At 40.3% G+C, this 8,915-nt stretch overlaps 1 long non-coding RNA gene across 1 annotated transcript; it reads right to left on the reverse strand.

Annotated features, from left to right (window-relative positions):
* Window positions 1-932: 932 nt before the first annotated feature.
* On the reverse strand, window positions 933-8,662 carry LOC147463363 (uncharacterized). Its single transcript, XR_015185075.1, has 2 exons — window positions 1,483-8,662; window positions 933-1,404 (listed from the first exon to the last, which is right to left on the reverse strand). It is a non-coding gene; the product is annotated as an uncharacterized LOC147463363 (long non-coding RNA).
* Window positions 8,663-8,915: the final 253 nt, after the last annotated feature.

The raw sequence follows: 8,915 nt of genomic DNA on the forward strand, positions 1-8,915 counted from the left end.
ATTGCACACCCTTCTTTTTGTACTCAGATGACTTTGCAATGACAAAATGATTCAGAATTTTGTGTCTACTATCTTCAAATTCATTTTGCTTTTTTGCTTCTTCATGTGTTTTAAGTTAAGTGATTGTTTGCATGAACAGTTAAATTTAACCAAATATTAATATTTTTTGGTATCCTTGGGGACATACAAGGCCAAAAATTTCCAAGAAGGGGGTTGACCACAAGGACGCGCAGATGGCCCAGATACAAGTCCTAGATGGCTCATCTGCGCACCCTTGTGGCCACCCCCTTTTTGGTATTTTTTGGCCTTGTATGTCCCCGAGGATACCAAAAAAAGTTAATATTTAGTGAAACCAGATGTTTATGCAACATGAGAGTGTAAATTTCACTTCTTTTCATTCATATGATTTTTATATTGTCCCCAAAATGATTTGACATTCTGGTTTCTTTATGTATTAAGTTAAGTTGAAGGCAGTGATAATGTGCATTAAAAGTCAAATTTAAGGTTTGTCTCACCATTTGTAGAGTCCTAGAGTGCAAAAAAGGCCAAAAAATGCCAAAAAGGGGGTGGCCGATGAGCCATCCAGGACTTCTGTCAGGGCCATCTGCGCGCCCTTGTGGCCACCCCTTTTTTGGCATTTTCTAGCTTTGTATGCCCCCCAAGATATCAAACAATGTTAATATTTAGTGAAAGCAGATGTTCATGCAACATGACAATATAAATTCCACTTCATTTCACTTAGATGATTTTTATATTGTCCCCAGAATGATCTGCCTTTTTGGTTTCTTAATGTATTAAGTTAAGTTGAAGGGAGTGACTTATGCTGAGTTGTTGCTTTAAGCAAAAAGGACACCACTTACTAAAACAAATCACCAATTTTAGTAACTTACAAAATTGAGAAATCACATTCAAAAGAATGTACAAGATAGAGAGGCAATTCAAAATATATTTTATTACTTTTGAAAAGTTGAATTTACATCATACATCTGAGGAGCTCATAATTTTCTTTGCCCTTTCCTGGCGTCTCTCTTGTGCGTAAGGCAACTCCCCAACCACGAGGGCGTGTGCTATCGCCTGAGGGTCAGTTGAGCCAATGGAAGTGTGTATCCATATCTGGGCAGGCACTTTGCCACGAAAGCCAGTGCCAAATGTTGTGCATACAAGGGATCTATGCACTAGGAACACAACATGTGCAATTTGAGCAATGGTGCACAAACAAAAAACCTTGCTCAGAGCTTTCAGTGACCATGTCATGAAATGGCCTTGGGGAGTAACTTCATTATGTACAATGGCAACATCCTCAGGGGTGAGTTGTCCTATGTGATGTGCAAGGGAAGACTGAGGTCCAAAGGTCGTCTGCTTGCCACCCGTCCTTACTACAAACTCATTAACCTCTAGGATGTCCTGTCATAAACCAGTCAAGGGTAAGAAAAAAGACAATGAAGGGCAAAAAAAACAACATGGAATTAGGATAGAGTTTACCTCCTGCACCTTTTCCTTCTCCTCCTTATTTCCCTTTCCACCCGACGCTTGATTTCACGCACCTACGAGCTTTGGATCATCAGAAGGGGGGGTTTTGCATTGGAGTAGGCATCCTAGCAACCACAACCTTGGTTTGTGTGGCTTGGAATTGTTTCTCATCCATGTGCAATTTCTCTGTTCTCAAGACCTCCGCACACACATTTGTAATAGTTTTAGTAACAGAGTCCCCAAGTAGCAAGAGCTTGCTTTCAAGGGCATCTGGAACACTGTCTAACAAAAATTGGACGTTGGTGCATAGCACACTCAAGCATTCATCCATGCACATCCCAAATGCTTTCTCCGAGTCATGCATAAAGACATACTCCTCCCCATCCACTACCACTAAGGAAAAGCGGCTGATTTTTACCTCTAGAATAGCCTCATCTGTCAGTGGTTCATCCACTAGAGTGTCACTAGGGCTAGCCACAACGATGGATTTCTCAACCATCTCCTCAAGCCCCCTAGGGTACTCAAGCCAAAGTGGCTATCCTTCCGCTACAAGGTTCATGGGGACACTCTCCTGCTCCTTGGCGTCCTTGATAAAGGACCAAACCTGAAGGTGTGGTAGGCGGAGATCCTCCAAATCAGGTTCATCACTCACAAAGAAGGTGAATGTTTCTTACTGAGTCTATCCATGTATGGGGTGAAGGAGAGACTTTGAATGCACATGGAGTACAAATCTATGGAGAGCAAGGTGATGAAACTGTTGTTCGATGCTACAATTCTAGGGGAGGAGCAAGGAAGCATGTGTCCAATTCCTTATTGTTTGTGTGGACCATGAAAGGAACCGTAAAAGTCTTAGAGAGTAACCCTTGCCAAAGACGAACAAAGAATTCAAGGACTACAGGGATATGAGAGGTTTTGACCATGTACCATTATAGAGCAAGATTGCAGTGGTACAAGAAGAGAAAAGTTCTCGCAAAGGATATATTTTCTAGAGGTTTTGTAGGATTAATAAACTATGGATCTATCACTTTTACAAAGTGTGAGGACTTGAAACGGGGTGAAAGACAACATGTAAATATTGTACAGAAAGGTTTGAGGCCAATGGTTTGATAGAAGATGAGGAATGCATTGCAGGTGTGTTTAATGAGTGTTCATTTGTGGATACCATGCAAGACTTGGAGTCTTTAGTGGATTGTGATTTGTGTGTTGGAAATGAAGTTGTGAAAGTATGCTCCATATAAATGTACAAAATTATTGAGGATTTTGAAAATGTTCAAAGTGTTGATGTGCGAGCGAATACTAAGTATAAGTCTATGGAAAATAAAGTGAAACCAGTGGCATAACCTCTACCAAAAGACTGCACAAATAAGATGGAACAAGCTGCTTTGCAACCTAATCATTGTGACCTGAGCAAGATTGGGCACAAGTTTGCAAGATTCTTTGGCCTATTCTAGTTCCAAAGGCTCCTTTGCCGAAACTCATCGAGTTGCTTAATGAAAAGATCAAGATGGGTATTTGGAGCCTTTTTGTGCTCCATATTCAAACAAGTGGTTCAAAGTTCCAAAGAAAAATGATTCTTTATGCTTTATCCCAGATATGCAACCTGTGAACAAGGTTAAAATTAGAAATGTGGGTACAGAGCCAATTGTAGATGGGTTTTCACTATGGGGGATATACTCTATGGGGCATTTGTACTCAGCGTATGATCAGCTCCAATTAGCTATGAAAAGCAGGGACTTGACTACCATGAGGAAACCTTTGGGTTTGGTAAGGATGTGCACCTTACCTCAAGGAGCAATTAACTCAGTTTTGAATATGATGAATGGTATGAACAAAGTTTTGTGTGACTTCATACCTCAAATTGCAATGCCCTTTCTTGATGATCTACTAATCAAGGGATGTGATGTAAATGATATAAATGTCTCTCTAGACTCAAGGGGGTGCCACAAGTATGTGGCAAATCATATAAATGATTGTGATAAGAAGGTTGGAAGAAGTGAACCTTACCTTGTTTGGGCAAAAGTCAGTGTTTGGTGTGAATGAAGTTCTTATTGTGGGACATATGTGCGGGCCATATGGTAGAAGACCTTCTCCAACAAAAATTGATGTAATTCACACAATGAAAGAGACATGTATTAATGTAACGGAGGTTTGAAAGTTCTTGGGTGCATGTGTATTTTATGTTAGTTGGATTCCATATTATGTGCATGTAGCAGAACCTTTGTATCGACTCTTGAGAAAGAACAAAAAATTCCAATGGGAAGAAATGCATACACATGACATGAGGAAATCAAATAAATTGCTGCTTATGTTGCCAACTTTCAGGAAAGTAAACTACGAATGTGGAAGGCATGTGATTGTGACAGTGGATACTAGCCCCACAGGATGGATGGGCGATTGGCCAAGATGATGAAGATGGTAAGCAATATGTAGTGAGATTTGGAGCAAAGGTCCTAAATGCTCGTCAACATAATTATCCACAAGTCAAATGAGAACTATGGGGAGTTACATCATTGAAGTGTGACAAAGAGTATTTGATAGGAGCAAATCTAATAATGGAGAGTGATTGTATGCCTCTTCTTGGAATGATCACAAGTTGTTTAACTCCTGGAATTGCTATGCTAAGATCGATTGCCTACATAAAGTCCTTGAATGCATAATTTAAGCATATTGCAGGTAAAAATAGCCCAGTTGCAGATATGCTTTCTAGAGCAAGATATGAAAATGAAGAAGGAATGGTTCTTGAGGGTGATGAGGACCAATATCAAGGAGAATGGTTGCTCATTGGACGCTATCTGAGCACTTTGATACGGCAAGAAGGGTGGACTGGTCAAGAGTTCAAAAGAATACACACAAGATCCTATGGATACTTTTGAAAGTTGGGTATTCGTGGAAGCGTCCAAGACAAAGACATTGGATAGCATTGAGGGTTGTGAATGGTAAGGATACCATTGAGGGTTGTGAATGGTAAGGAAACTCAAAAGGACCTTATCAAAAAATTTCCTAAGAGTGTTTATGCTGGGCACAGAGGTGTAAGGGCCACATTTACTAAAATCAAAGAGAGGTATTGGTCGAAAAAAATGTATAAAGATGTACCTCACTTTGCAAAATCTTGTGAAACCTACCAAATGTATTCAAATGTGCATCATCGTGATGGGTTGCACCCTACATTAAACACTATAAGTGGCTACAATGGTGTTGGGCTTATGGCAGATGAGATACATAGTGCTTGCACAAGATGACTTAACTAATCAGGTTGAAGGTTGTTCTCTAAGGACAAAAAGCATGGAAGAGATATGTAAGTTCCTCTTGGATGATATGATTAGTCGTTATGGCTGTGCTGGGAAAATAACAGCAAACAAGGATGAGAGAATCTTTCTCTAGGTTGGGCATTAAGCTTACTCTCACTACTGCATACAATCCTAAAGGAATGGTAAATCTTAATGTTGGTGCAACCAAAGTTGGTCGGACATTGAAGTGTGCTATTCAATGCTAAGGGTGCCAACATATGCAAGACAAAGGGTTGAATCAAGTACCAAGGTCCTAGGCATGCAGAGGATACTGAAAATGTATGTCTGCTGATTTTTTAGACCTAAAGGGCTCCAAAGTGGGCCAATTTGGGAAGAAATTCCAAGTGTCTAAAGTGTGGGAATGGTGACCGAGAATGTAGTGTTTGAAATGCTCTAGAAGCCGCTCTAAACGGCTCCTCAAACGGAGCTACGGTGTGAAAATTATGGCTATCCAAAGTTGGAATGTTTTGGAGAGCCCCGACGAACAAGGCAAGTGGGGATTGGTTGCCAAAGCTAGCGTGAGTGGGTAGATGCAAAGTACTTGAGTTATGGAGCGTGCCGGTCTTTTTGGATCATCAATCAAAGCTCTAGAGAGCAAGTTATGGTCAATTAAAGATTTGCGAGGGGCTAGTTGTGGGGCACTTTAGGTGCATTGGTAGACGTGCCATCTGGTGTTTTCTTGGAATTGACCAGGTTTTGGGGTGTGGTATGCAGCATACAAATGTGATAGGAATTGATGGCTTGACAATCGAGGTTGCGGTGATCGAGATATGCCAGTTGGAAGTCTGGCGGTCTCAGTTGACAACAGAGCGGTCTCAGACGTGTTTTTTCAAATTTTGTGACCTCGATTGGCGGGCACGGTGGGACCAAGTTGTAGCACAGGCCAAGTGGATCAAAGCCGGGTATGAGAACTTTTGGCATGGCTTGGCCCTTGGGATTCCGACCATTGGGTAGGATATGGGAGCCTGGGGAAGGTGGCATGGAAAAAAAACCTTTTTATATGCTTTGTGGGGTTCTTTGTGTCATTGATCTTCTTGATCATCCTCCTAATGTGAAGATACATTTAGCATGGTATCAAAAGCAAAGGGAACAAAGAGCTACACATACTACCTTATCAAGTATTGATGTGTCCCCTTGGAATCAGTGATTTCCATTGCTAATTTACCATATGATTTGAAGTCAAGGCAATATCAACTTGATTCTAATGATTGTAAGATCTTCAATGACTATGTAAAAGGTATCATGTTCTGCACCAGTAATTTATTCTAACATGTATTGAAATGTATACTGATAAACATAAAAGAAACCAATGATCTAAAAGAATTTTACTTCGTTTCTTTTTTACAAAAAAATTTATAGAGAGAAGCTTACTTTGAGTCCATGGTTTCTTGCAGGTTAATACAAGCTTCAGAGGGCTTTGACGATCCACAACACTCTTCTCAATATTTGGTGATGTTTTTATTGGTGACCATGCCATTATTGCAATCAATATTTGGAGAATTTATCCATATAGAGGTTTTGATACTTTTTCAATTTTGCAAGCCTTAAATCCCTTGTGGGAATACTACTAAGTAGGAGGCATACTTATGACAAGATTTTGAAACCAGTGGCAATGTACAAAGGAAACACTCACTATTTTTTTACAAATGACAATATCTACAACCGGTATGTGTGTGTATCTATATATATATTACTGAGGGGGTCAAGTTGAATATACACACACTATAGGATGGGGGGTATATGACCGCTTTAGCATTTGTAGAGATAGGAGGTTGGGTTAGTGCTATAGGGTCCGTAGATAGGCAAAGGTGACATCCCCCCATAAGTATAAGTGAATCTCCTGGGATACAATCTAGCTAGAATATCCCAAGCATGTTTTGATGATTTCGTTGAAGGAATGTGAGAACTAATGATGCGCATCATAGGCAACACAATCAATGTGTGTGTCAGCACATCTCTACTTCCCAGTGAGCCTATTCAATTGTAAGTAAAACAACACAAGTAGTAGAAGTAGAACTACTGGTACTTGCACATATTCCATAGAATCTGGATCCACAAAACTTGAGAGTACATCAAAACCTTTAACAATATTCGTATATGTTGCATCAAGTAAGTCCACAATGAATAGTTGTCTCCATTCACTTTGTCATCAACAAACAACATTTTAAAGCGTCATCGCTTTCAGCCATAGTGAAAAACTGAAGCTAATGTAGAAAATGCCCAAACTGAGTAGAGAGTTGAAGGGAAAATGTTTGTGCTATATGGCATAATCCACAACATACTATCAAAGACATATTATGCAAAAATATGCAATGGAAGAAAGTCTGCAGAAAAGGACGAAATTGCCTATGGAGTTCTTGTAGCAGTGGAAACGGAGGTCAAAATGAGCCTGAATCAAAATTATGAGCAAAGCTCACTCAAATCAAAGAAAGTGGGCGAGGTGGCACTGGCAACATTGATGAACATGCCTAAGAGGACGCAATCTTCTTTGATACAGTTGATGGAGTTAGGGTTGTATGAATATACACATGGCTTAGGGATAGAAAAAAAGCTCAAGGCACACAATGGAGAATGTAATACTTGATGTGCGAATACAAAATTAAGATAGCCCTAGAGTGATAAGCATGTACATTTAGCACAAGGAAAAAGCGCCTCCTAGTGAGGAAAAAAGTGCCCCAATGATCCTAAGCGTGTGCGCACACATCACTACCATATGCATGGTAACATTTTAGTCATGTGAATTTGAAAGCATAGGCTTGTAAACTTTGTAGAGATCAAAAGGCCAAAAGTGTATATACGGCAATGTTGGGGGTGTGGCTTTGCAAAAAAAATTCTCTCTAGGCAGAGAGAAAAAGAGCACACTTAAAGACTCTAACCAAAGAGATAAAAGACACACTTAAAGAGCTCTCACTTCTAGGTTCAAATTTGAAGCATTTGCCAAAATACTGGGCCTTTGAAAATTTAACTCGCTTCCTTCAAGGCAAGCTCGAAATCTAGCTTAGCCCAAGTTTTTTGAAAACTGGTTGGGGATGTTAAGTCCCACCATTGATATGGAATTGCCTTAATTGTAATGCAATGTTGCTCAATGTTCGCCCTCAAGTTGTATGATGAACCTACTTGTGGAGTGTACATGCATGTCAAGATTGCCCCCCTCTTTGAAACAACCTAATTGCACTCTTGTAATAATTCCGACTCCTCAATCAAAACAAACACAAGACGGTGGATCAAGCCCCCTTTTTTGGCCTACCAATGGCAAAGGCCTTAGCATTTGTTTTGTTTTCTTAGCTTTGGAGATAAGGCCATCATAATGTTAAGGAGTCTTGGTTGTGGTGTTTTTTATCTTTTCCCCCAAGCAAAAATGATCATGAAACATGAAATCAACTTGTGCCAGGTAAAAGTGATGATGAAGCTCTGAGAGGAGATGTCCTTAGTTTCCTCTTGAACATAGAAACATGCTTTCTCAATTTAATTGAACGTCTAACTTTGAAACCAAATTCTCACATTATCATTGATGGACCTCTGCACAATTTCACTTCCCTTCAATTGGCAGGCCATCTTAAAAACTTTTGGCATTTCTTATGCTTACTACATAGGTAAAAGAATGGCACTTGTTGTACCCAACTCATGTGAGTGCACCCTCGATGTCTATTATCCCTAGCTTCTTAGTGTATGCATAAGAGTGATGTTGATTTGAGGCTTTGGAGAGAAATACTAGTCTATGGAATTACGCCTCAAATCATGGGTGTTGCACCCATCTTAGCCGGAATCATAATATGCAATGTGGAAGCCTTCTCCATTATAATCTTTAATATCATGTCCAATGGAGTTTCAAGATCTCATGTAGGTATTAGTATATCCTCACCATCATGCTGTGCATGTGCGCGCACTTGCGCACACGTGTGTGTGTGTGTGTGTGTGTGTGTGTGTGTTGGGAGGGGGGGGGGGGGGGGGGGGGGGGGGGGGGGGGGTAGGGTATCACACCCGTCATCCCTGGATGGGTTGACGACATGTCATAAAGGTCAAGACTTGAATGAACTTAAAAGCCTCAAAGATTTGAGTACATGCAATTTCTTTGGCACTCTCATGCCTTACTATCAAGGGGTCTCTATTGTCTTGAAGGATAAGTGGTTCATAATATTCCATGCAAATAGCTTCTAT

The sequence above is a fragment of the Adiantum capillus-veneris genome, chromosome 2, assembly GCF_014529385.1.
Source record: "Adiantum capillus-veneris isolate H3 chromosome 2, ASM1452938v2, whole genome shotgun sequence".
NCBI classification, from domain to species: Eukaryota; Viridiplantae; Streptophyta; class Polypodiopsida; order Polypodiales; family Pteridaceae; genus Adiantum; species Adiantum capillus-veneris.